At 47.0% G+C, this 27,639-nt stretch overlaps 1 protein-coding gene across 3 annotated transcripts in view; it reads right to left on the bottom strand.

Moving 5' to 3' along the window:
- The window catches only part of MID2 (midline 2), a 177,151-nt gene extending 155,695 nt beyond the window's left edge, over positions 1 to 21,456 (bottom strand). Inside the window, exon 1 of one of the 3 annotated variants that reach the window (XM_087972369.1) lies at positions 21,236 to 21,456. The gene's annotated coding sequence lies outside the window, so the exon portion shown is untranslated. Of the gene's footprint in view, positions 1 to 12,781; positions 12,801 to 21,235 lie in introns of those variants that run through there. The other 2 variants (XM_087972371.1, XM_087972372.1) reach the window with 2 other exon arrangements.
- Positions 21,457 to 27,639: the final 6,183 nt, after the last annotated feature.

The following is a 27,639-nucleotide window of genomic DNA, read 5'->3' on the forward strand; positions in this document are numbered from 1 at the left end:
CAATCAAGCTTGTAAAAAAAAAAAAAAACAGATGAGCTCCCTCCAGTCAAGCAACTGGTAACAGCGGTTGGTTAAATGTAGGGTGATGACACTTCTCAATAATTCCTGATGATCATCTGGGTGATACCAAGAGGCTCCTAACTCAGGATGAGATGGTCATCTTAAGGTTTGTGCCATTTTGGCTACCAGCTTGCCATGAACGTCCAGGAAATTTTTCCCTCCTTGGAAGAAGACAGACAGAATTCTCTTCTTGCCTCTTCTGGGACGTTGAGAGGAATTGAACGTACAGAAGAAAAACTAAATATAGGACAACGTCCATGAGAAAAAGAGCCTCAAAAGTAACGGGGGGGGGCTCTTTGGCCTATGAAAGAGAGAGAGAGAGAGAGAGGCACTTTTTATGGAGAGAGTCCCTCCCCCTCCCCAACTCGTGGTCCAAAAGGACCCCCTCCTCAACAGCCTGGCCTCTTCCAAACAAACTACGAGCAGGGAATTTAGGAATGACAGGCTGCTTCCAAAAAAAAAAATGATTTCAGGGGAAGAGATGTTCCATAAATCAGGCAACAGACTACTGGAAAAAAAAGTCTTCACCAGGGGGTACTCTGAAATGACTTGTAATACTAGTTGAAAGGTCTTGGTGTTTCTGCTTCATCTCCTCCTCCTTCTCAACAGATGGAGGAGGAGGAGGAGGAGGAGGAGGAGGAGGAGGAGGAGGAGGAGGAGGAGGAGGAGGAGGAGGAGAAAGGAGGAGGAGGAAAGGAGTAGTAGAAAAGAGGAGGAGGAGGAAGGGAGGTGGGAGGAAAGAAATAGTAGTAGAAAGGAGGAGAAGGAAAGGAGGAGTAGAACGGAGGAGGAGGAAAGGAGGAGTAGAAAGGAGGAGGAGGAAGGGAGGAGGTAGAAAGAAATAGTAGAAAGGAGGAAGAGGAAAGAAGTAGTAGAAAGGAGGAGGAGAAAAAAGTAGTAGAAAGGAGGAGGAGGAAAGGAGTAGTAGAAAGGAGGAGGAGGAAAGGAGTAGTAGAAAGGAGGAGGAGGAAAGGAGTAGTAGAAAGGAGGAGGAGGAGGAGGAGGAGGAGGAGGAGGAGGAAAGGCAAACCATTGGTCATGGCAATATAGATTATAGCCCCCATTTGCACACATGTTGTAACATCTGGCTCGGGATGTCAGTCCCGTTTGGTAGACCAGACATCCACCCCACAGGAAGGCCAAAATTATTATTTTTTATTAAGATCGGCTCCAATAATGGAATCTTACACGTCTGATTGTGCCGCACCTCTTCTTCCTACTTACACCCCAATGAATCGGGGAGTCACTGTCTGAGCCACGTCTGGATGTTACACCTCCTGGTGGACTTTCAAAAGGCTTTCGCATCCTTCGCCTAGGCAACATATTTGCTCCAGACCTCTATCCAGGTCCTCTTCCTCACCCTCCTACCCTGAGTGTGAAGGAATCTGTTTCAAGTACACGGAGATTTCTCCACCCTCTCCCGTTCACGGAGCCCCAAAGGACAGAAAGGCATTGACACATAGATCATCTGGATTGGGCCTCTCGTGGGGCTACGAAGGAGAGGAGCCACAACCGAGCAAGGAAATGTAGAAAGAGCCACCAAGAGAGTCGTAACCTCGAGAGAAGAGAAACAAGGAATCTGCTGGCACAGCCTTCTGTTAAATCAATTCCTGAAGCTGAGACTTCTCCCTGTCAACAAGAAACCTTGTGTGGCCCAGGCGAATCTTCTCCACGCCGGGACGAAAAACCCAAACGGCATCTGAGAAGATGCAGAAGGAGACGTTTAAGCACATTTTTTTAAAAAAGGTCAGCTTTCCGTTCCCGTATTCCGAGCATGCTTGATACAGACAACTGGACGCCACCTAAATGCAATTTCAGACATTATTTTTTTTTTGCTTTTTTTGGTGGGGGCAGGAGAAGCTCGGCCCACACACACATTCCGAGAGAAAGCTTCCATTTCATCCGAGTTGAAGAAGGCTGAGGGGGGTGGGGTGGAACGGGGGGGGGGGGAGCATGGAAGGCTGAGCCCCAAGCTCCAAAGAAAGTCAGAGAAGATGTTTTCGGAGGAAAAACAAGTAGGCCGAACAAAGCTCTCCTTCGCAACCGTGCCAGATTGCCTTGCCAGCCATTCTCCTCCCTCCGAGGAGTAGGGCCAACTTGGCTTGGGGAGCAGAATTCCTCCGAGCGTGTTCTATACCCCATGCCTGAACAAGGCCAGCCTCAGTTTGTCGAGAGAAACAGAGCAAATGCTGCCATAATGCGAGGGCAGGAAAAGGCCAGGAGCCTCCCTTGACCCTCTTCACTTGCCAACTTCAAACGTTGGCACGCACGCACACGCACACACACACACACTATCATCCTCAACCCTGTGAAGTCCAAGACTTTTAAACCAGTGGTGGGTTTCCATATATATTTTTTTTAACCGATGGTTCTGTGAGTGTGGCTTGGTGGGTGCGCTTTGAGGGTCTGCTACTGACCTTCTCCTGCAATCCTGCACTCTCACTGTGTCTTTAACAGCGGACGCGCAGCAATCTGCTGTGCCATGCGAAGCACTCGAGCTTCAAAAACAGCAAATAAAAGCCAGTATAGGGCCAGATGGGGTGGGTGAGAGGGCCCAACAGCTGACTGTCGGAGCGATCAATCCTTCATGGATCTAAGTCTACATGGAGGGAAGTAAGCAGTGGGGTGCCACAAGATTCCATCTTAGGCCTTCAATATCTTCATTAACGACTTAGATGAGGGAATAGAAGGGGAACTTACCAGATTTGCAGATGATACTAGGCTGGCAGGAATAGTTAACACCCAAGAAGATGGACTCAAGATCCATGGATGGATCTTGACAGACTAGAACACTGGGCCCTATCTAACAAAATGAAATTCAATGTAGAGTAAAGGAAAGTCCTACACTTAGGCCAGAGAAACCAAAAGGACACATATAGACTGGGTGAAACCAGGCTCAATAGCAGTAACTGTGAGAGGGATCTTGGAGTCTTAGTGGACAACCAGCTAAATATGAACCAGCCGTGTGCGGCAGCAGCCAAAAAAGTTAATGCAATCCTAAGTTGCATTAACAGAGGGATACAATCAATATCAAATGAGGTACTAATATCACTCTATAAATTCTTAGTGAGACCATACCTAGAGTACTGCATCCAGTTTTGGTCACCACATTATAAAAAAGATGTTGAGACTCTAGAAAAAGTACAGAGAAGAGCAAACGGGATGATTAGGGGACCAGAGACTAAAACACACAATGAACGGTTACAGGAACTGGGCATTGCTACTCTAGAGAAGAGAAGGACCAGGGGAGACAGGAGAGCAGTCTTCCAGTATTTGAGGGGCTGCCACAGAGATGGGGAAGCGGGTCAAGCTATTTTCTAAAGCACCCGAAGGCCAGACAAGGAACAATGAATGGAAACTGAACAAGGAGAGATTCAACCTGGAAATAAAGAGAAATTTCCTGACAGTGAGAACAATCGACCAATGGAACAGCCTGCCCTCGGAAGTTGTGGGAGCGTCATCACTTGAGACTTTCAAGAAGAGACTGGACTGCCATTTGTCAGAAATGGTGTAGGGTCTCCCTCTTGGGAAGGAGGTTGGACTAGATGACCTACAAGGTCCCTTCCAACTCTGATTATCTGTTAATCTGCTCACAGATGATCCTCGAAGCTACCAGTTCGGTCAAACCAGGCCAAACCGGTGGAATACCACCACTGTTTTAAACCATCCAAACCCTGGGCTCAGGGAAAGCCCAGGAACAAACAAACAAATAAAACCGCAAAAGCTGAACCTTAAATACTACAGCCAAAATGTGGAAGGCCTCTTGGTCTGAAGGAGTTCTTTGTATTTTCGCAGAAATTTCCGGAGCCACAGAGAGACGCATCGGAAGAATTTGAGAGGCATTAGGCAAAGCTCTCCCTTGCTGACAGCGGTCGTAAATCTGCAACGGCTCAGACTGGGGCTAGGCCTGGCGGATAATTTGAAATCACTCCAAGCCATCCTGGGAATCAAGTCAGGCGTAAATATGGCCTCTGCCGTCCTGACATCCCAGCCATTTTTACTACGCTTTCTAATTCGAAGTTATTTCCTACGTGTTTCAATTTTCCAGGCCACGTTGACAAAATGTGTTCTTCCAATTTAATCAACACTCAATATATTTTGACCTGCCAATTGCAGTTCGTTCAATAATTTAGGTCTAGATGAGCCGTTTTTTAATGCAGAATGCAGCCACCGTCCCAAATTTTTCACCTACAGAGGAGACACGCTGCCCACGGGATCTCCAAAAACTAGGTTTTTTTTAATAAATGTCCCAGATCTCAGAAGCGGGAATGAATTTTCTCACAAGATTTCCCCAGATCTTAGCACACTCATATTCACATGAGATCTCAAAAGACAATCACTAACATGTGGGATCCTGCAGTGGTCTCTGAGCTTGGTTGTTTTCCTGCTGATACTTCATCACTATTGATACTAGGTAGTATCGGTAGTACCGATCGATCATTCTTTATTTGGGATCGCAGGATACCATTTCCAGTTCCGTTCTCAGGGAGAGGGAGGGAGAGGAGAGAGAGAGAGAGAGACAGAGAGAGAGAGAGAGAGAGAGACAGAGAGAGACTTTTAGCTTCATGCAAGGAAAGCAGCAGAAGCAGCAGAAGTCTGTCTTTCTCTCCCCCAAACTCTGCCAGAAATGAGTCTTTGTGAGACTTGTCATGCTGGTGTAGCCTCTTGGAGCAAGATGCCTTGCAGGGTCCCAAAGACTCATTTCTGGTAGAGTTTGGGGGAGAGAAATAAAGACTTTTGCTGCTTTCCTTATGTGCAGCCAAAAGCAGAAGAAGAAAGAAGCAGAAAGAAGCAGCCCAGTGGCCAGACCAGGCACGTGGGGCAAGTGGGGCAAGTTCCCCTCCTCCGCCCTTTCTCCCCCTCCCTTCATTACCTCGTGTTGTTTGCAGTGCAAGTGACGCAAGCCTTGTGTTCCCACAGGCCATGTGGGTGGCGCAGCCTTGTGTTTCTGCACAGCCTGGAATAATTGTTTTGGGGGGTGCTTGCAGGGTGACATTTCTCTACGGACCACCAAAATTACCTCTTGGACTACCAGTGGCCCCGGGTCCACTGGTTGGTGACCACTGGCTTATTTTAACATAGCAGTAAGCTTTTTGCAAGTGTTGTTCTTATTCAACTAGGACATCCTGCAGCTGTAACGGATGTGCCTTCCTGGCCCATCAGAAACTCAGAGGTCTCACCTTGTACCTGGGTACTTTGCCACTCCCAACCCTAGTTATAAAGATGTGCAACCTGAATGACACCAAAGTGATCCATAATCAGTTTAAATGAAATGATTGGATTGTGTATTTCAATGCGTTCTGCAGAAGGCTATGCAGAAAAACATTACTGTACAAACAGTGAAATAATGAAAGCCCAGAGTCTATATTACTAGTTAAATCCAAAATGACTTTCCTTGCTTTTTAGCTCCCTGCAGCTTTCATTTGCACAAGCTTATACTGAAAAAATTCATCTACTGTTATATATATTCTATGCTGTATTTCTATTAAGGGCAAAAGGGAAAAAAATCTCATTTTTTTTTTTAAAAAAAAAGAACGCTGGGCTGTATAGACTGAGTGAAAGTTAAAATTCTCCTTTTTTTTGCATGAGAGCAAATCATTTTGAGATTATCCCTCCCACCCCAACCCCAAAGTTTTATGTTTCCAAAACATAGAAAAACCACACCAAGCAGCATCTTTGAGTCTCGGCTTAGAAACAAAAGGAAAATCTTTCTTTAAAGTAACATGGGCATGCTTTCACTTTAATCTGAAGCTCTTCTTCAAGGTATCGAAGCGCCAACAAGAAGAATAGGAGGAGCCAAGCCCAAACATAGATGCCATCAACCCAGCACAAACCTATAAAACAGACGATTAGTTTAACTGTAGTCTCTGAAAAGAGACATTTAGAGCCTGTGAATGTTGATCACCATACTGGTATAGGCTTCAATTAAGACCACAATTAAGCCAACATTTCTGTTATTAACCGAGTTTTGCCCCATTTTATGACTTGTCAAAGCTGTTAAGTGAATCCCTGCCCTTGTTCAGTTAGTAACAGGGTTGTTAAGTCAATCAGGTTTTCCCATTGATGGAATGGAATGGAAATACAAATAGAATAGGAATAAGAATAGGAATAGATCAGGGGGGAGCCAACCTTTTGGACCTCAGGGACCACCAAACTCATAATTTTAAATCCCGTGGACTTGGAAAGTCCCCAAAAAAGTCTGCAGGAAAATTCCCCACCCTGTTTTCCTACCGATCGATCATTCTTTATTTGGGATCGCAGGATACCGTTTCCAGCTCCATTCTCAGGGGGAGAGAGAAAGAGAGAGACTTTTGGCTCCATGCAAGGAAAGCAGCAGAAGTCTTTCTTTCTCTCCCCCAAACTCTGCCAGAAATGAGTCTTTGTGAGACTTGTTGTGCTGGTGCAGCCTCTTGGAGCAAGGATGCCTTGCAGGATCCCAAAGACTCATTTATGGTGGAGTTTGGGGGAGAGAAAGAAATACTTTTGCTGCTTTCCTTGCATGCAGCCAACAGCAGAAGAAGAAAGAAGCAGAAAGAAGCAGCTCAGTGGCCAGGCCAGGCGCCCGGTGAGTGGGGAGTACTCTTCCCCCCACTACTTTGTGTTGTTCGCAATGCAAGCAATGCAAGCTTTGTGTTCCCAGGCAGCCTGGATTAACTGCTTTGGGGTGACATTTCTCTGTGGACCACCAAAATTTTCTTGTGGACCACCAGTGGTCCCTGGCCCACTGGTTGGCAACCACTAGAGTAGAGTAGAGTAGAGTAGAGTAGAGTAGAGTAGAGTAGAGTAAAGATAGGATAGGATAGGATAGGATAGGATAGGATAGGATAGGATAGGATAGGATAGGATAGGATAACAGAGTTGGCACAATCTTCAAAAATGGCCACTATACTGACAGATTGTTTAATAATCTGTAAACTTTTTGAGTGTGCAGAAATGAATAAACTTACTTTACAATTAAATAATAAGGAAGACTCAAAATATTATTCAATGTGGGATAACTGGTATCAATGGATAGAAAATAGGAATACGAAACATATAGATTAGAATAAGATATGAATTTTGTATATGTATATGATTAATTAGAAATATTTGAAAATGTATGAATATAGCTAAGACTTCTGTTCTGTCAAAGAATGGTGGTGAATTGTACAAACTTATTTTTGTTATAGATGTATTTGTATTTTAATATTTTAAACTTCAATAAAGGTTTTTTTAAAATTTAAAAAATAAATAAAAGTTGCCAAGTTTGGAGACCCCTAAAAAAGGATGAGTTGGAAGGGACCTTGGAGGTCTTCTAGTCTAACCCCCTGCTTAGGCGGGGGTTAGACCTACACCACTTCAGACAAATGATTACCAATCTCTTCTTAAATCTTCCAGTATTGGAGCATTCACAACTTCTGGAGGCAGGTTGTTCCACTGGTTAATTGTTCTGTCAGGAAATTTCTCCTTAGTTCTAAGTTGCTTCTCTCTTTGATTAGTTTCCACTCATTGCTTCTTGTCCTGCCCTCAGATGCTTTGGAGAATAGCTTGACTGCCTTTTCTTTGGGGCAGCCCCTGAGATATTGGAAGACTGCTATCATGTCTCCCCCTAGTCCTACTTTTCATCAAACTAGATATACCCAGTTCCTGCAACCGTTCTTCATATGTTTTAGCCTCCAGTCCCCTAATCATCTTTGTTGCTCTTCTCTGTACTCTTTCTAGAGTCTCAACATCTTTTTTATATCGTGGTGACCAAAACTGGATGCAGAATTCCAAGTATGGCCTTACCAAGGCATTATAAAGTGGTACTTTGCTTGTCAGAAGGTGGCAAAAGGGGATTCCATGACCCTGGGACACTGCAACCATCATAAATACAAGCCAGTTGCCAAGTGTCTGAATTTGGATCACGTAACCATGGGGATGCTACAACGGTCATAAGTGTGAGGAACTGTCATAAGTCCCTTTTTTTCAGTGCTGTGGTAACTTCAAATGGTCACTAAACCAAAGGTTATAATTCAAGGATTACCTGTATACCTTTGCTGGTCATTTTTGCCGTTCCTAAAAGAAAAAAAATGCAACTGAGACACCCTGGCCTAAACTTGACAGATTTTTCTCTTCCCTGCGACCCTCAGTTTCTGCCTGGCTAATGCAAAAGTGGATTTGCTTTATTAAAAAGAGATTTTCTGGAACATTAGCACAACCACAGCCTAGTTAATATAGCCATAAAATAGGAAATCAATGGGGATACGTCTCTGCGATTAGCTCTGCTGTTAAAAATGAGATCCAGTCATTACAGGAGCTCAGATGCCGGTGAGAGAAACAGGTAGGTACACTTAATCCACCGGAGAAATTAAAAAAGATAAGATAGAATCAATCACTGACTTACATGGCTGCCATAAAAGCATCTCTAGGACAGAACTGACTAGGAAATTTATGGGGAATCTAACCTTAAGAGCTGCAAAAACAAAACAAAACACGGTTATAAAATCACAAGGAATTGAGTAGGAAGAACCTGGCGAATCTTAATATCAGTTTTTTATTTTCTTTCATTCGATTGTGTTCAATTCTCAGGGATTGCCTGGACAATTCAATAGCCAGTCAGGATCGAACTCCAGGCTGTGGGCAAAGTTAGCCTACAATATTGCATTCTGACCACTGGGAGGGAAGGAAGGAAGGAAGGAAGGAAGGAAGGAAGGAAGGAAGGAAGGAAGGAAGGAAGGAAGGAAGGAAGGAAGGAAGGAAGGAAGGAAGGGCAATAAGACTTAGATACTTCAGAGTGCTTTACAGCCCTCTCTAAGCTGTTTAAAGAGTCAGCCTATTGCCCCCAACAATCTGGGTCCTCATTTTACCCACCTTGGAAGGATGGAAAGCTGAGTCAACCTTGAGCCTGCTGAGATTCGAACTGCCCAATTGCAGGCAGTTGGCAGTCAGCAGAAGTAGCTTGCAGTACTGCATTTTAACCACTGTGCCACCGCAGCTCTTCAATAAACCCTAACCGTGGTTTAGCATGAAGCCTGGACAAGTACGTTGGGTAAGAGGTCATAAAAATCAAGGACAATGTTCAAAGGGAGATGGGCAGCATATAAATTGAATTAATACAATAAAATAAAAGGGATGACATCAACCTCCCTAGAGCACTGAGTGCCAGCTCTCATCCCTCCAAAGATTACAGTGGAAACAAATAAATGATTCCAGGTATGACTGTAGAATCACTCTGCCATTTGAAATGATTTATGTACTGTACATGGAAAGAATAACATTTCGTTTCTCATCCTGGCCTCACCCATAACTTTGTGGGGAGTGGGCAGGCCACCCCAGGGCCTTAGGTGACTCTTTCAACACCCCAGCCCTGGGTAGAAGATACCCATTCATCTTTAAAGAATGCTGAAACAGACTTTGCTTCACCAATGGCTGAACCCGCATCAGATCCAAAGCCCCTCAAGGCAGGACAAGAAGCAATGGATGGAAACTCATCAAGGGGCGAAGCAGCCTGGAACTAAGGAGGAATTTCCTAATGGTGGGAACAATTAACCAGTGGAACGGCTGGCCTCCAGAAGTTGTGAATGCTCCATCACTGGAGGTTTGCAAGAAGAGATTCCACAGCCACTTGTCTGCAATGGTGTAGCAATAGCACTTAAGACTTATATACCGCTCCACAGTGCTTTACAGCCTTCTCTAAGCGGTTTACAGAGTCAGCCTCTTGCCCCCAACAATCTGGGTCCTCATTTTATTGACCTCAGAAGGACGGAAGGCTGAGTCAACCTTGAGCCTGATGAGATTCGAACTGCCAAATTGCAAGCAGCCGGCAGTCAGCAGAAGTAGCCTGTAGTACTGCATTCTAACCACTGTGCCACCACGGCTCACCACGGTATAGGGTAGTGATGGCTAACCTTTTAGCACCGAGTGCCCAAAGCGCGCGCATCCCCAAAATGCAATGCACCCTGCCCCTGTGCATGTGCCTGCGCTCTCCACATGCGCCTCACCCCATGCATACACACAGATCGCCGTGCATGCGTCCCATCCCCTGTACATGCACCCTTCCCCCCCGGCATGGGGTCCAGCCCCGCATATGCATGGCAGAGACCCAAAGACCAGCTGGCTGGTGGGAGGCATGCATGCATGCACAGCTGAGCTGGAGTGACAGCTGGCGTGCCATAAAGAGGGCTCTGTGTGCCACCTCTGGCATGCATACCATAGTTTCGCCATCACGGGTATAGGGTCTCCTGCTTGAGCAGGAGGTTAGACTAGATTAGTGGTCACCAACCAGTGGGCCAGGGACCACTGGTGGTTCGTGAGAAAATTTTGGTGGTTCGCAGAGAAATGTCACCCCCAAAGCAATTAATCCAGGCTACGCAGGAACACAAGGCTTGCGTTGCTTGCATTGAAACCAAGACAAGGTAGTGAGGGGAGGGGGAAAGGGGGGAGGGGGGGAACTTGCCCCACCTCACCCCACGTGCCTGGCCTGGCCACTGGGCTGCTTCTTTCTTCTGCTGCTTTTGGCTGCACGCAAGGAAAGCAGCAAAAGTCTTTCTCTCCCGCAAACTCCGCCAGAAATGAGTCTTTGGGACCCATCAAGGCCTCCTGCTCCAAGAGGCTGAGCCAGCAAAGACTCATTGCTGGTGGAGTTTGAGGGAGAGAAAGAAAGACTTCTGCTGCTTCTGCTGCTTTCCTTGCATGGAGCCAAAAGTCTCTCTCTCTCTCTCTCTCTCCCCCTGAGAACGGAGCTGGAGATGGTATCCTGTGATCCGAAATAAAGAATGACCGATTGGTAGGAAAACGGGGTGGGGAATTGTCCTGCAGACTTTTTTTGGGATTTTCCCAGGGTCTCTGGTCCATGGGATTTAAAATTATGAGTTTGGTGGTCCCTGAGGTCCAAAAGGTTGGCGATCCCTGGACTAGATGACCTACAAGGTACTCTTCCAACCCTGTTATTCGGTTGTTTCTGCTAAATCTCTTCTTCCGCCAGGCCATCGCAAGGTTGTTTGTAGCCATACCAAAAGGCTAGCGCGGTGATTCAAACAGTCCCAAGAGTCGAGAGCCAGCCACCTGTTGAAATGCAGAAACGCACACACAACACACGCACACACACACCCCAAGGAGAAGGTAACAAGCGCAATGCCAGGAATTTAAAGCTTCTGGAAATCAGCACAGGGAAAACTTTGCCCACGTCTGCCAGGCAGCAAAAAAAAAAAGAAAAAGTTGTGCCCAAAGCTGAGAGGAAGCCCTGAAAAGAACCTTTGATGGCGAGAAGTCCTGGTTTCCTGCCCTCCCAAGCTGGCAGGCCTCTGTTTCCCCTCGCAGTCGGCTCCCCGTTCCAAGCCCACGTTTTCATGCTTCGCATACAAAGATGCAGCCCTTTTACAAACAACCCAGGCTGGGGAAGCTCAGCCTTTCGCCTCCCCTACTGGGTTTTCTGCTCGTTAATCAACGCAGCTTTAATGGAGCCATTCGCTCACACACAGAAGAACAAAAACCGGGTAGCCTCATTAACCAAGAAGTAGCTTTCTGGGAAGCAAAACCCGTTGTTTAAAACCAAAAATATCAACTCAGGATGCAGCCAAGTTTACCGAGCGAGGAAGTCGCTATTTAGTCTCCAAGGTTTTATTTTTGGGAGGAGGGAGGGGGGACATTCAAAAGAGGTGAAGACCACGGGTTTCAGGGCCTGCTGGCTTTTGCCAACAGAATGGAAAAGAAAGGTTTTTCTCAATCGGAAAGCAGCTCCTGAACCAGGAAGGTAATCAGACCGGGGCTGAAATTATGCAAAAGCCAAATAGGTTTGGGTGGAAACACTAACAGCTCAGTGATGGTGAACACATTCTGCATGCAGAGAGTCACGGCTTCCTTCCTTGACCTTTCTAGGGGGGGAAAAAATTAACCAGCCCCCGATGAAAAGGGCCTTCGCTAGGTAAACAGAGAGAGGGTGGGAGAGGGAGAGAGAGAGAGAGAGAGACAGAGAAAAGCACTGAGAGGGAAAGACAGAGAGATTCAGAGAGAAAGATGGAAACATACAGAGAAATACAGAGAGAGAGAGAGAGATAAAGAGATAGATAGATAGATAGATAGATAGATAGATAGATAGATAGATAGATAGATAGATAGAGAGAGAGAGAGAGAGAGAGAGAGAGAGAGATTCAGAGAGAAAGATGGAAAGATACAGAGAAAGAGATACAGAGAAAGAGAGGATACAAAGAGAGAAACAGAAACAGACACAGAGAGAGAGTGAGACAGAGAGACAGAGAGAGAGAGAGAGAGAGAGAAGCCCTGAGAAAGAGAGAGATTCAGAGAGAAAGATGGAAAGATACAGAGAAAGAGAGAGAAAGAGAGAGGCAGAAGAGAGAGAGAGAGAGAAAGCCCTGAGAAGAGAGAGAGAGAAGCCCTGAGAAAGATGGAAAGATACAGAGAAATAGATACAGAAAAAGAGAGGATACAAAGAGAGAGACAGAAACAGACACACAGAGAGAGAGGCAGACAGACAGACAGAGAAAGAGACAGAGAGAGAGAAAGAGACAGAGAGAAAAGCACTGAGACAGAGAGATTCAGAGAGAAAGATGGAAAGATACAGAGAAATAGAGAAAGAGAGAGGCGGAGGCAGAAACAGACAGACAGAGAGAGACAGAGAGAGAGACAGAGGGACAGAGAGAGAGAGAGAGAGACAGAGCATCAAAGAGAAAGAATGTACCTGCAATCAAATTTAGAAAAATGTAACTTGCACGCAACTCCTAGGTGCCACAAAAAGATTTACCTCTTTCTTTAGCAAGGTATGGCAGCTAGAGAGAAAAGGAATTAAAAACTAGGCGCAAGTAAATGTTTACTCAAGCGCTGAACGCCTCCTGATGTCCAAGGCCAAACAAGGACATGCCTCCAGTCTATACACACAGCCATAAGTAGTCCAGGCCCTCAGCAGCAAAGACTGCCCAAGAATGTCCAGAAACTAGAGAAACAACAACTGCAGGTAGCCCAAGCAAGCAATCCAAGCTATATCCTTCTAAGGAAAGAAGATCCACACTTAAGAGACCAGAGGTAAAGTTGCTTCCTCGTTCCAAGTCAATGAAAGCCATGTTCTTTCCTTTCAGCATTCCATTTCTTTTACCCTTCCAAAGAATCCGAGCAGTGTATGGCAGCGAGAGTATACACGGGTTCTTCTGACTGCCAAATTGTTATTTGCACTGGCAAAATTCCCCATATTTTTTTCCCCTCAGGCAAGAGAACAGTAAAGAATAACTCATCCACCTCCAATTGAGTCGGCTAAGCTTCTCCCACTGTTTTGGAGACTTCTTGAACTCCGCAAGATGTTTTAACGCGTGGGCCTCTCTGCAGTCAACAGTATTAAGTTTCTGGGGGTGCAGATAACTAAGATTCTGAACTGGTCTCTCCACACGTCATCCTTAAGTTGAGGGTGCAAACCAGCACCTGCATTTCCTGTGTCGGATGAGGAGAGTACATCTTTCTCCTTCTTGTCCTGGCCACTTTTGACAGAGGCACGATTGGGAGTGTTTTAACAAACTGCATCCATGTTTGGTTTGGTGGCCGCAGTGCCTCAGATAGAAAGTCCCTACAGAGAGTGGTGAGGGCAGCCAAGAAGATCACAGGAAGCTTGCTTCCCTTTATTCAGGAAATTGCTTATAAGCAGGGGTGGGATTCTACCAGTTCGCACCTATTCACTAGAACCGGTTGTTAACATTCTAAGCAGTTTGGAGAATCAGTTGTTGGAAGAAATTACTGGCCTAATCCTGTAAGGAAGGCAGGAAGGAAACATTCTGGTGTTGCTTACAGAAACTGCCTCTCCGTTAACCCTTATTACATTCTTGGCAGGACTAGACTTCCTGTCTCAGGAACTTCTCTGCAGTTTTTTTCCCCTCCTTTGCTGGTACTTTGCTTGTGTGGAGTGACCATTCAAAGTTACAAAGGCACTGAAAAAAAGTGACTTATGACCTTTTTTCACACTTACAACTGTTGCAGCATCCCCAGAGTCACGAGAGGCCAGGAGAGGAGATGCGTGCCTCAATGTGAGTGATGTTGAGTTGGCCACACCCAGCCAGTCACATGACCACCAAGCCATGTCCACCCAGTCACATGACCACCAAGCCATGCCCACCAACTAAGCCACGCCTACAGAACCGGTTGTTAAAATAATTGAATCCCACCCCTGCTTATAAGCGCTGTGTGCTTAGAGCTCAGCGCATGATTAGAGACCCCACACACCCACTTCATGGTTTGTTTCTGTGGCTCCCCTCTGGGAGGAGGTCTCGAAGTATTTCTAGCAGGACCACTAGATTGTGTAACAGCTTTGTTCGCTAGGCTAACCTTTTTTGGCTCCCATGTTGGTGGCTAACCTTTTTTGGCTCCCATGTTGATAAGGCAATGTGTGCTGGGCCCTCCCCACGCCCCCTCTGCATGCACATGCAATCACCCCCACACTGTGCATCTCTGAGCATGCATGTGCGATTCCCCTATGCACGCTGAGCATCTCTGTGCATGTGTGCAAGATGTCCCCTGCATGCCATGCATCTGTGCGTGGCATGATCCCCCGCATGGACCACACATCTCTGCACATGCACACACATCTCCCCCTCAGTGCATGCGTGCTGGACACCCCACTAACCTGCTTTCCAGCTCCTTTCTCCTGTGCAGGGCAACCAAAGAAGACCCAGCTGATCAGCTGGGACTCGGGAGGCAGAGAATAGATGGGGTTGGCGGGGCCAGTCAGAGGTGGGATTTGCCGATTCTCTGAACTACTCAAAGTTTCCACTACTGGTTCTCCAGAACTGGTCAGAACCGGCTGAAGACCACCTCTGGACTAGGGGTGACATGATAGCAATTTACCAGTATTTGAGAAGATGCCACAAAGAGGAGTAGCCAGGGTCAACCTATTTTCCAAAGCACCAGAGGGCAGGACAAGAAACAATGGATGGAAACCAACCAAGGACAGAAGCAACCTAAAACTAAGAAGAAACTTCCTAACAGTGAGGACAATTTTAACTAGTGGAAAGGCTTGACTTCAGACGTTGTGGGTGTTTCATCCCTGGAGGTTTTTAAGAAAAGACTGGACAGTCACATCTGAAATGGTATAGGTTCTCCTGCTTGACTAGAAGACCTCCAAGGGCCCTTCCAGCTCGATTGTGAATTCAGTTCCATCTCAGTAGTGGATCTTGGGAGACGATGTCGCTCCAGTTGCCTCTTAGGGAAATAATTTTTGGAACGTGGGATCGTGGGATCAATGCTAAAGAAGGCACGAGGCCTGATTGACACATAACGCTAAGCCATAATGTGAAGGTTTGGGGTTTATGTTTGGCCTCGCATGATGTACGAACCCAGCAACTGTGATCAGTAATTACTTATGGCTTAGCCATATGTAGTTTAAAAAAAAAAAACTAGCAGAGTGCTAACACTTAACAGCAAGAAGGGAGGCGGCAGAGGGAGCCGAGAGACACAGAAAGAAAGAAATAAAATGAAAAAGCAAACGGTGAACCGGTATCATCAGAACGGATGGGCACATCTCTTTCCCGTGAATTTGAAATCTAAACATTTGCTGGAAGCTGAAAATGAAACATGTCAGGCTCACTGAAAAATGGATCCCCGTATCTGGAGGAAGAGGCCCCCATCCTTTTCTCATCCCTACCGAGACTCGATTTGAAATCTTAGTCATCTGCAGAAAATGAAAGTTTCTACAGTACGTGCTTCTCATATTTAACCCCAAAAGAAGTTGACCCTAAATTTAAGGCCTTTCTTTCCTCCCTCAAAGTAAGATGAGTAAGATTAGTCAGGGAGGGAAACATCTGCTTCTATTACTATATAATGAACTAAAGACACCCTGTTCACAATAAATTATTAGGGGGGAGGGAAAGTATCCAACCTTTCAGATAAATGCCACTATCAAAAAGCATTATTTTCCTCCTGAAAAATTCAGCTAAACCTCCGTGCAAATCAGGAAATCTTGCCTGAGGCTTGTCAACATTACTCGTGCTCCCTCACCTGGAATAATTCAAATCTTCTCTCTTACCACCATCCCCCTTCAAAGCAACCCAAGAGCAACCCCAGGGAAACGGGGGAAATCGTCCAAACCTTCCTGCCAAATGGTCTGTCTTTGAGCTGGCCATGCCACACTGCCAAGCTTAAAACAGGCAAGCTGCCCCCCCGCCCCCGGTCTGCCAACCCTGCCCTCTGAATTACAAGCCGCTGGGTGGCCACACGCCTGCCACAAAAGACTTGACATCTGTGGCAAGTGTGATGTATGGAAGAACTGTGGAGAGAGCCAGTTTGGTCTCATCTAGTGCTTGAGGCAGCAGGCTAGAAATCAGGAGTTTTGTGAGTTCTAGTCCTGCCTTAGGCATGTAATCCGGTTGGGTGACTTTGGGCCAATCACCAGGAGACAGTAAATTCTAGTCCTGCTTTACCTATGAAAAGCTGTTGGGCGACTTTGGGACGATCACAAGGACACAATGAGTTCTAGTCCTGTCTTAGGCATGAAAGCTGGTTGGGTGACTTTGAGCCAATCACCAAGAGAGGCTGAGTTATAGTTCCCGCCTTTATGAAAGCTGGCTGGGTGACTTTGGGTCAGTCTCTCTCTCTCTCTCTCTCAGAGCTCAACCTATCTCACGGGTTTCTTGTGATATGGAAAATAGGAGGAGGAAGGAGCATTATGTATGTTTGCCACCTTGAGTTATTTATAAAAATAATAAAGGCAAGATAAAAATGCAAACACACAAACAAACAAGGGCATGAACAGACTCTTAGCTGTCAACTATCACGCGGAACAAGCTGTAGGAGCATCAGGGTGGAGTTAGGTATTCCGTTTCACCCCTTGGAGCAAGAACAGCTTTTTAAAAATAATAATAAACAGCCGTACATTTGCAACACATACCTCTTGCCTAAAATGTGAAGGGGCTCTCTCATTCCACAAGATACTTTCTTGAGGAAGCTGCCTCTGAATCCCTGCCTTTCTTCAACAAAAATCATCTTTGCCACTTGACGTTGAATCTCATCCACAACTCCTAATTGCCTTTATACACCTAGGAAACCAGAACCAGAATCAAAATAGAGCTGGAAGGGACCTTGGAGGTCTTCTAGTCCATCCCCGTGCTAGAGTAAAAGCACCTATACCATTTCAGACAAGTGACTGTCTAGTCTTTTCTTAAAAACCTCCAGTGATGAAGCATCCACAACTTTTGAAGGCCAGCTGTTCCATTGGTTGATGGTTCTCACTGTTTGGATGTTTCTCCTTAATTCTAGGTTGCTTCTCTCCTTGATCAGTTTCCATCCATGGCTTCTTGTCCTGCCTTCTGGTGCTTTGGAGAATAGCTTGACCCTCTCCTCTTCTTTGTGGCAGCCTCTCAAATACTGGAATGCTGCTATCATGTCCCTCCTAGTCCTTCTTTTCTCTAGACTAGCCAGATCCAAATCCTGTCTCTGGAGATTCTCAGTCATCCAGATCCTGGTTGTCCCAAAGGTGCCTTTTTTGAAGAGGCAACTGTGACCAGGAAGGTCACAAAACGGGGGTCACCTAGCAAGTGTCTTGCTTAGCCACAGAAATGTGGTCATAAACTGAGGAGTACCTGTACTTGTCTACTTGCTTGTGTGGTCTCACCTCCCAAACTAGCCTCATTGTGACCAAATCACAACATTGTCCGGGAACAAAGAGATTTGCCACCGAATCTGCTGGCCACAAGGAGCTTTTACTGCATTTTACCTCCTGCACCTCTAAATACACCAAACCAAGGCAATCGAGGAAGAAATAGGAAAAGATTCCAAAGAGATCTCGTGCCTCTTTCTCTCCCTCTAAAGAGCATTTTACAAGGAGTCTCACATGAGACCTAACAGTAGCCATCAACCCTTGGATGTGCAGTCCATGGAGATTCTCCGTCATCCAGGTCACACTTGTCCCAAAGGTGCTTTTTTTTCAAGAGCAACTGGACTTTCTGATTTTTCTTTGAAGATGTTTCACTTCTCATCCAAGAAGCTTCTTCAGCTCTGACTGGATGGTGGGGAATGGAAGGATTTATACTCCTTGCAGACAGCTGGTCATTTGCATCCTTTTAGAGGGCCATTAAGGTCACCTGGAGGTTTATTTGTGTCCTCAGGGTCACCTGAGTGATGCAAATGGGTGTAGAGCCTTCTTGGAACTGTTGAAAGTTTTTCAGACTACAGGAACCATTTGCACTATGACCCTGAGGACACAAACCTTCAAGTAGCCTCAATGACTCTCGGATTTATACTCCTTGCAGACATTCTTCCATGCCCCACCATCCAGTCAGAGCTGAAGAAGCTTCTGGGATGAGAAGCAAAACCTCTTCAATGAAAAACCAGAAAGTCCAGTTGCCTCTTGGGCGGGGGAAAAGCACTTTTGGGATGACCAAATCCTTGCAACCGTTCTTCATAGGTTTTCATCTCCAGGCTTTTAATGATCTCAGTTGCTCTTTCTCTGCACTTTTTACAAAATCTCAACATCTTTTCTATAATGTGGTGGCCACATTACAGATGGCAGAAGTGACAGCTAGTCTCCCCTCTCCTCCCCTCCTGTTGGGAGTATCAAAAGGAGAGGTGTTAAAAGCATTTTACTCCGGCAATAAACAATTCTGAAATTCTCAGCATGTCCTGTTGGGAGTTGAAGCTATCCTTTTCAAAGTCTGTCTGCAGAAATTCCCTCCAGCAGTTGAAACAGCCTCTGGGGTACCATCCTAGCATCTGAAGGATTGGGGGTGGGGCAGGCTAACTGCCTTGGGGCATCAGCTGGCCTTCAGCCTCAAAGATCCTGGCCTGGTTTTTCTGCTAGCCAAGGTAGCCAAAGTGGGGTTAACATGGGTCAGTAAGGAGATAGTGACCATCCTCCCTCTATTCTGGGCATAAAGCTGTCAAGGACAGCAATGCAGGCCGGAACCAGCTGTCCCAAATGTGAATTCAAGCTTGGCTTTTCTCAACCTTCCCACTTTTGACCTGTGACAGTTAGATACAGATAATCAGAGTTGGAAGGGACCTTATGGGTCATCTAGTCCAACCCCCCCCCCAAGCGGTAGACCCTACACCATTTCTGACAAATGGCAGTCCAATCTCTTCTTGAAAGTCTCAAGTGATGATGCTCCTACAACTTCCAAAGGCAACTTCTGTTCCATGGGTTGATTGTTCTCACTGTCAGAAAGTTTCTCCTTATTTCCAGGTTGAATCTCTCCTTGTTCAGTTGCCATCCATTATTCCTTGTCTGGCCTTCGGGTGCCTTGGAAAATAGCCTGACCCCTTCCTCTCTGTAGCAGCCCCTCAAATATTGGAAGACTGCTATCATGTCTCCCCTTGTCCTTCTCTTCACTAGACTAGCCATGCCCAGTTCCTGTAACCGTTCTTCATATGTTTTCCAGTCCCCTAATCATCTTGGTTGCTTTTCTCTGCCCTTTTTCTAGAGTCTCAACATCTTTTTTTATCATGGTGATAACAAAACTGGATACACTAACTCTTCCCGTTATTTTATTTTCCCTTCAACAGGAAAAACCAGATCCCACAATCCAAATCTTGTTTTTTTCTTTTCCTAGGGCTTCTCAGCTTCAATTATCCAGAAGTCAACCAAGCTGCAAGCCCTGTTAGAAATACCTATCCCGGAAATAGCCAAGCAGAACACAAAAGGAGTAACTAACATGATATACCGTGAGGGGGGGGTCATTCTTTGGTGAACCCCAGAAAGCTCCCCACTTTTGCAAGGGTCTTCAATCCCCGCACACATACACAAACCTCCCAGGAGGGTGTTAACACCAGCAACCAACATAGCAGCTAAACATTTTCTCTCGACAAGACCAGGCCAGCCCCAATAAATGGATTAAACCTCAAATTGCCCACAGCTGCCACACCTGTCCAGCCCAATCCCCTTCATCCTGATCTCTACTTCCCTTTACAAAAATCCCCCTTCTCCTGAAAGAGCACCCCTGTGGGAGGGGCACTCTACCCGATCTCCAGGAGAAGAGAAAGCCCACCCCACCCCACAGGACCAAACGGTACCGCTGACCCAATTCGGAATTTGCAAAGGAAAGAGAAACGGGCATCAGAACGCCAATTCCAGACGGCGAGAGCCCCAACGGCTGCTATTCCAGGGCCTGTTTGAGGAGAGGGAAGAGGGAAGGACACGCCACATGTTGCTGGCAGCACCCTGGCACGCCTGCCTCTTTTCTCTGGAGAGGAAGCCGAGCTAAGCAAGCGGTTTGCAATTAGACCGACCCCGGTTCTCTTGAAAGGCGGTTGGAGTAGAGCCTGAACTCTCCCCACAAGGCGTTTTTTTTTTTTTTTCTTCCCTTCTTCTGCCTTTCCCAACTCAGCCGTTCAGGCCGGCAGTCACACCTGGGAGAGAAAGGAGAACTTGTCTCGACTGGCATTTTCCCAGGCTCGGCACTACTCTCCCTCCTGCGCTCCGCTCGGGCTGGCAGCGACTGAGCTTGAGGGTTTGGGGGGATGGGGCGCCAAGATCGCTGCCCCGGTGAGAGCCGAGATGGAGGAGCCGGGGTGGGTGGTGGGGGAGGGAATCCCAAGACCAGCCCGGGGGACTGCGGCCGAGAAGCGTGCACGGGTCTCTGCGTCCACGCAGCCGTGTTGCCCACCCGCCCGCGGGGAATCCCAGGTCCTTGAGAAGAGGCGCTACCCAGCCTGAACTTTTTGGGCAGCGACTTGGCAACGGAGTGAGGCTCCGAGCCAGGCGGAAAGAGGGGACAGATGTGCCTGCGGGGTGGGAAAGGGAGCGGGGAGGACGCCCGTTTTGCATTCTGCTCCTCTCCTCCTCCTCCTCCTCCCTCCGCCCCCGCACAGCAAATGCCACTCGAGTTGCGCACCTTCCGGAAAGCAGCGGCGGCGGCGGCGGGGGAAAAAGGGCCAAGGGCCGGACATGTGACCTTCCTGCTCTCGCCCTCCCTGCCGGCCTTCTCCCCCCCCCCCCTCCACTCCGGCCACCGCGTGCCTTTCTTTCCGCAGGTCTGCCCTTAACCCTTCCCTTCCCTTCGCCCGGCCCCGGGGAGCCGAGCCCCCCGCCTGCAGCAAAGCCAGCCCGCGACCACCGGCTCCCCTCTGCCCCGAGGGAAGACCCCCACCCCAGCCCACGCCTGCTTCTCTCCCGGGGGCGCAAAGGCCATCTCGGGGAGCTTTCCGGCCGGGGTCCCTTCCACGGGGCGGTGGCCGCAGCCGCCTCCCCGGTTCTCCCGCGGACCTCTTTCCCCCCGCGCCCCAGACTCACCAGCCGGAGCGAGGAGCCTCCGCGCCGCCACCGCCGGCCCCAGCGCCGCCGCCCGGCTGTCATCTTGTTCGGAGGCGAGAAGGAGGAGGAGCCGGCGCCGGTGGCGGCAGAGAAGGGGAAAAGCCGTGGAGCTGTCGGCCGGTCGGGAGGCTGGGAGGGAGGAGAGAAACGGGAGGAGGAAGAGGAGGAGGAGGAGGAGGAGGAGGAGGGAGGGAGGGAGGGAGGGAAGAGGCGCGGCCGGCTCGGGCGAGGGGAGGAGAAAGGCAGGCAGGACCCGAAGCCGGAGCCGCGCCTCCTCTTTCTCCGCCACCTCTCGCCTGGAAAGCCTTGCCAGGCTCAGAAGGCGCAAGGCGCATCTCCTGCGCGATCCCCGGGACAGGAGGCGGGAGGTGCTCCCGGAGGGCATCGCAGGGCAGGGGAGCAGAACTGAGCTTCAGCTTTTTCCCGGGAGCAGGAGAACAAAACGGTCCGGGGACCCCCAAGTCCCCTCCGGCGGGTCTATTGGGGGAGAAGGGGAGGCAGAGAAGGAAGGGGAGGGAGAGAGAGAGAGAGAGAGAGAGAGAAGGAGGGAGAGATGAGAGAGAGAGAGAGGAGAGAGTAGGGGAGAGAGGAGAGAGAGGGAAGGGGAGAGAGAAAGGAGAGAGAGAGAGAGAGAGAGAGAGAGAGAGAGAAGAAGAGAGAGAGAAGGAGAGAGGAGAGGAGGAGAGAAAGAAGGAGGGAGAGAGAGGAGAGGGAGAGAAGGAGAGAGAGAGAGAGAGAGGGGAGACAGAGAAGGAGAGAGAGAGAGAAGGAGAGAGAGAAAGAGAAGAAGAGAGAGAAGGGGGGAGAAAGAGAAGGAGAGAGAGAGAGACGTTTCTGATTTAAGTTACAAGTGGGAGGGCGAATCCTATAAGGACTTTCCCGGCCTTTGGAAACAGCCGCTGGAACACTTGCGCGCTTTTTCCTCCCTCTGGATCGCCGCCGCTAAACAGCCGCCGTTTTTGAGCTCTTTCGCTGCCTCCCAGGGCGCGGGCGGAGCCGGAGCAGCGCCTGCTGGCCGGTCTGTTTGGCCAGGCTACAAAACTGCAGAATGTCGATCCGCGGAGTCGTTTCCATCCATTTATCTTTAAAAGGAGGAGAACGGGGGTTGCGAGCGGGTGGAACATCCCTCCATCTTTTCTCTCTCGCGCTTTCTCTCGGAGATGATAAAAGAGCGCGATCCGAGGCGTTGGTGGGGGGCAGCGGTCGCTGGCTCGGCCCTTGCTGACCTTGGGAAAAGGTCGTAGCGACCAGCTGGGTTTGTAAAGGTGGAGGGGCCAGCTGCAAAAGCCAGACCAGCAGATGCAAAAATAAAATAAAATAAAAACGCTGGCAGCTGTTTGCAGGTTATTTGTCAGGAGTTGGCTGTTCCCAGCATGAGAATTAGATTTTGTTTAATGTATGGCCACCTTTAAAAACTGTCAAGTCTTATTTAATTCAAGTTCAACTCCTAATGAGAGTCGTTTTCCTGGTGACAATATAAAGCAGAGCTCTCCAAACTTGGTAATTTTAAGACTTGTGGACTTCCAATTCCACAAGTCTTAAAGTTGCCAAGTTTGGGGGCCCCTGATATAAACGTTCTTTGCCCTACTTTACAATCCAGAGATTTCTTTGTGGTCTCTCGTCCAAGGACCAATCAGTCTTCATCTTGTTTTGCTTCCTAGCCCAAGTAAGATAAGCTAGAGCAGGGGTGTCCAACCTTGGCAACTTTAAGACTTGTGGACTTCAACTCCCAGAATTCCTCAGCCAGCAAGCTGGCTGAGGAATTCTGGGAGTTGAAGTCCACAAGTCTTAAAGTTGCCAAGGTTGGACACCCTGAGCTAGAGGCTGCCACCTACTGAGTGCTGTGGGGTATGGATACCTAAACAGGTCATCCTCTACTTACTATTGGTTTAACAACTATTTGAAGTTGCAGTGAAAACAGTGACTCCCTGACCAAGGGGGAGGAAAATCCCACTTTCATTCTAAAACCTGAATTAACATATCTGATTAATTATGATAAACACCACAAACGGCTTGAGAATCCACCATAAGGGTTCCAAACTCTTGGTCTATGGACCGCTACTGGTTCGTTAGAAGTGGGCACGCAAGCAGCAGACAAGTGTGCAAAGCTACATTTGCACAAGCGCAGGATTACGTTGCACGCACAAAATTGTCCCCTCACTGTCTCTCTCCACCCCCACCCCACAGTCGGAAAGGTTGGGGATCTCTGGGTTATAGGAAATGAGCTTTGGGCTTAGTTGAGGAAGCCCAATTCGATGTGTTGCAGATGCTAATTCTCAAGTCTTATGCTCTAAGGCTGGTTGGAATCACCAGAAGGCGAGTGGGTTACTCTGTTATGGATTGCCACCTTAAAAGTCAACCTTCTGAAGCCTGGTGTCCTCCTAACATCACAGACTGCCATCTGAGCTGTCAGTCAACACATTTGAAAGGCTGGCCTACGAATGTTGGTCTGCGGAAATCCATTGACACCTTTCTGGGTCATAATTCTTCTTTCTTTTGAAAGTCTCTGGAAGTTTCTTTGTTGTTGTTAGTTGTGAAGTCATGTCTGACCCATCATGACCCCATGGACAATGTTCCTCCAGGCATTCCTGTCCTCTACCATCTTCTGGAGTCCATTTAAGCTCACGCTGACTGCTTCAGTGACTCCATCCAGCCACCCCATTCTCTGCCGTCCCCTTCTTCTTCTCTTGCCCTCAATCGTTCCCAGCATTAGGTTCTTCTCTAGTGAGTCCTTCCTTCTCATGAGGTGGCCAAAGTCTTTGAGTTTCATCTTCAGGATCTGGCCTTCTAAAGAGCAGTCAGGGTTGATCTCCTCTAGGACTGACCGGTTGGATGGCCTTGCAGTCCAAGGGACTCGCAGGAGTCTCCTCCAGCACCAGAGTTCAAAGGCCTCCATTCTTTAACGCTTAGCCTTCCTTATGGTCCAACTTTCACAGCCACACAAAGCTGTGAAATGGAGCTACCCCTTGCAGACATTGCTGCCATGGAAATATCCCATACCCCCAAAACAGGCTTTGGGAGCAAGAGAGGCTGAGGATGTATTATATTAACCTCATTACCTAGCAAAGCAGCTGACTTTTCTTTCAAATATGCAATTCAAGCTTTTAGGGGCCTTTGAAGCATCAAAGGGATGGCTGCACATTGAAGGAGATGAGATGGAATATGTAAACACAACCAAGTCAATTTCCAGAGCAGAAATTATCCCTGGTGGATATTATGGGTTCTAATCATCACCCAGAAAGGTGTCAAGGGATCTCTGCAGGCCAACACTGGGAGGCCAGCCTTTCAAATGTGTTGACTACCAGCCTTTTAGCTCAGATGTCATTAGAAGGACACCAGGCTCCAGAAGGTTGACTTTTTCAGGTTGCAATCCATAAACAGCGTAACCCACTTCCCTTCTTGCAGCCAGGTCCCCTATCCAGTTTGAGTCTTAGACCATAAACCACGATTTGAGAATGAGCAGCCGCGACACATCTGATTGGGCTTCCTCGATGAAACCAAAAGCTGCACGTGGCCTTATCAGGTAGACCAGCTAGGAAACAAGGTAGGCTAAAAAAAATATATATGAATAGTTGTAACTAGTTTGCAGACTACCTATAACGGAGTCTGACCCGGCTGAGTTTCTCGTGATTAACCCAAATTGGCCAAGCTACTCTGGCTAACCAGGCTGGCTGGAAGTCCCCTGCTTATTCTCCTTTTGACATCACCATGAGATTTCCTAACTGTGGGGACAATGAACCAGTGGAAGGGCTGGCCTTCAGAAGTTATGGGTGCTTCATCACTGGAGGTTTTTAAGAAGAGACTGGACAGCCACCTATCTGGAATAGTATATGGCCGGGCAGTGGTGGGATTCAAAAAAAAAATTACTACCAGTTCTGTGGGTGTGGCTTGGTGGGCGTGGCTTGGTGGGTATGGCAGGGAAAGGATATACTGTAAAATCTCCATTCCCTCCCCACCCCACTCACCTGCTTTCCAGCTCTGTTCTCCTGTGCAGGGCAACCAAAGAAGACCCAGCCAATCAGCTGGGACTCAACGGGAGGTGGAGAAGAGATGGGGGTTGGCGGGGCCAGTCAGAGGTGGGTATTTGCCGGTTCTCCAAACTACTCAAAATTTCCTCTACTGGTTCTCCAGAACTGTTCAGAACCTGCTGAAGACCCACCTCTGGGGCAGGGATGTCAAACTCCATTTCATTGAGAGCTGTGGTTGATCTTGAGGGAGGGAGTGGGCTGGCGTGGCCACTGGGTGGGCATGGCGAGCTTGATGCCACTCCGCAAACTGCTGGCATGTTTCCTCTTTGCATTAGGTAGGCTGGGCCAAAGCTACACTGGCTTGATTTGCACTGGGTAGGCTGGGTTGATCTTTCCTCTTTGCATTGGCCTTGAGATTGACACTCCTGGGATAGGAGGTCTCCTGCGTTAGACTAGAAAAAACAATTACTACCCACCGGCCTTCCATGGAGGACCCGTATACTGCACGAGTCAAAAAGAGGGCTGTGAAAATATTAACAGACCCCTCACATCCCGGATATAAACTATTTCAACTCCTACCCTCAAAACGACACTATAGAGCCCTGCACACCAGAACAACTAGACACAAGGACAGTTTTTCCCCTGAATGCCATCACTCTGCTAAACAAATAATTCCCTCAACACTGTTCAACTATTTACTAAGTCTGCATTACCATTAATCCTCTCATCACTCCTTATCACCCATCCCCTCCCACTTGGGACTGTATGACTGTAACTTTGTCGCTTGTATCCTTACGATTTATATATTGACTGTTTCCTAGTATGATTTAATTGCTTATTTGTACCCTATGACTATCATTAAATGTTGTCCCTTATGATTCTTGACTCTTGACGAATGTATCTTTTCTTTTATGTACACTGAGTATTTACACCAAGACAAATTTCTTGTGTGTCCAATCACACTTGGCCAATAAAGAATTCTATTTTATTCTATTCTTATTCTATTCTATTCCATTCCATTCCATTCCATTCCATTGCACTCCACTCCATGTTTTCTATTCTATTCTATTCTATTCTATTCTATTCTATTCTATTCTATTCTATTCTATTCTATATTCCATTCCATTTGATTCCATTCTATTCTACTCTATTCTTCATTCCATTATTCTATTCTATTCTATTCTATTCTATTCTATTCTATTCTATTCTGTTCTATTCTATTCTATTCCATTCCATTGATTCCATTCTATTCTACTCTATTCTTCATTCCATTATTCTATTCTATTCTATTCTATTCTATTCTATTCTATAAAACCTCCAAGGTCCCTTACAGGTCTATTCTGATTGATTGGCCTGATGCCAAAAAAAAAGTTTGCTTGTCAACTTTCCATTGTGAGAAAGCCTAACCAAACATTCTTTTTCAAGTAGAATTTGAATTCTTGTTCGTAATTTTCTATTTCTGGGAATAGGTTTATGAAGACGAGCCTGCCCTGATTGATCTACCTTCCTACTTCCTCCCCTTCCTGAGATCAGCAATGACATTCAAGGCAGCCCTTAGCATCTTGTTCCCCGTGTCAAAGCCCTGACTTTGGAAATGAGCCTCATAAAGGTTTTTATTATTCACCAACAGTGAAATAGACATTGCAATTCAATTTCATTGCAATAAGCCTCTCAGAAAATAGGATGAGATTATATTTTCATGTTGGCCAGCAAGCAAATATGTTGGGCGCAGTTAAATCCATTGCAGGGAAGTTATTGAATAAATCTGGGTCATCAATATGATTGCTATTTCAAATGGAGGTTTATTTAAAGAAATCCAGAATTCATAACTAAGAAAAAGGAGAAGAAAACTGAAAAGCTGGAACCATCAACTTTTGTTCATTGCTGACTCTGATAAAAACTTCCCCAATAGTTTACAGTCTTTAGTTTTTGTCCTGGTTCACACAAAGGGCTTAATCAAAAGGTGATTTGATCAAAACATTGTTTTTCATGACTTACGGTCAGGAGTGGGATTCAAATTTCTTAACAACCAGTTCTGTGGGCATAGTCTAATTTGTGGGTGTGGCTTGGTGGTCACGTGACTGGCTGGGAATGGCTTGTATGTAAATACTGTAAATATTTATGTAAATATTGATTTTTTATTAAAAAAGAGCAACTTTTACCCAAAATCAGGCAAAGTAGGCAGGCAGATTGAGTTGCTCACAGAATCACAGATTTACTCAGAGATCTACTATTCTGCTATCTGCTGCCTGAGTCAGCACCGAAAAATATAAGCTAGGAAGGATCAGCTCTGCTTTTAGATAAGCTAGAAAGCAAGAAATCGAATAATTTCCTGCTTTCTAGCTAATCTAAATCTCCTGGCACAGCTGATAGTCGGAACAGCTCGTGATCAGGGGACAAAAAAGGAAAAATAGC

This window comes from Notechis scutatus, chromosome 10 (assembly GCF_049901735.1).
Source record: "Notechis scutatus isolate UNSWTSFEM ecotype Mainland chromosome 10, rNotScu1.2, whole genome shotgun sequence".
Taxonomy (NCBI): Eukaryota; Metazoa; Chordata; class Lepidosauria; order Squamata; family Elapidae; genus Notechis; species Notechis scutatus.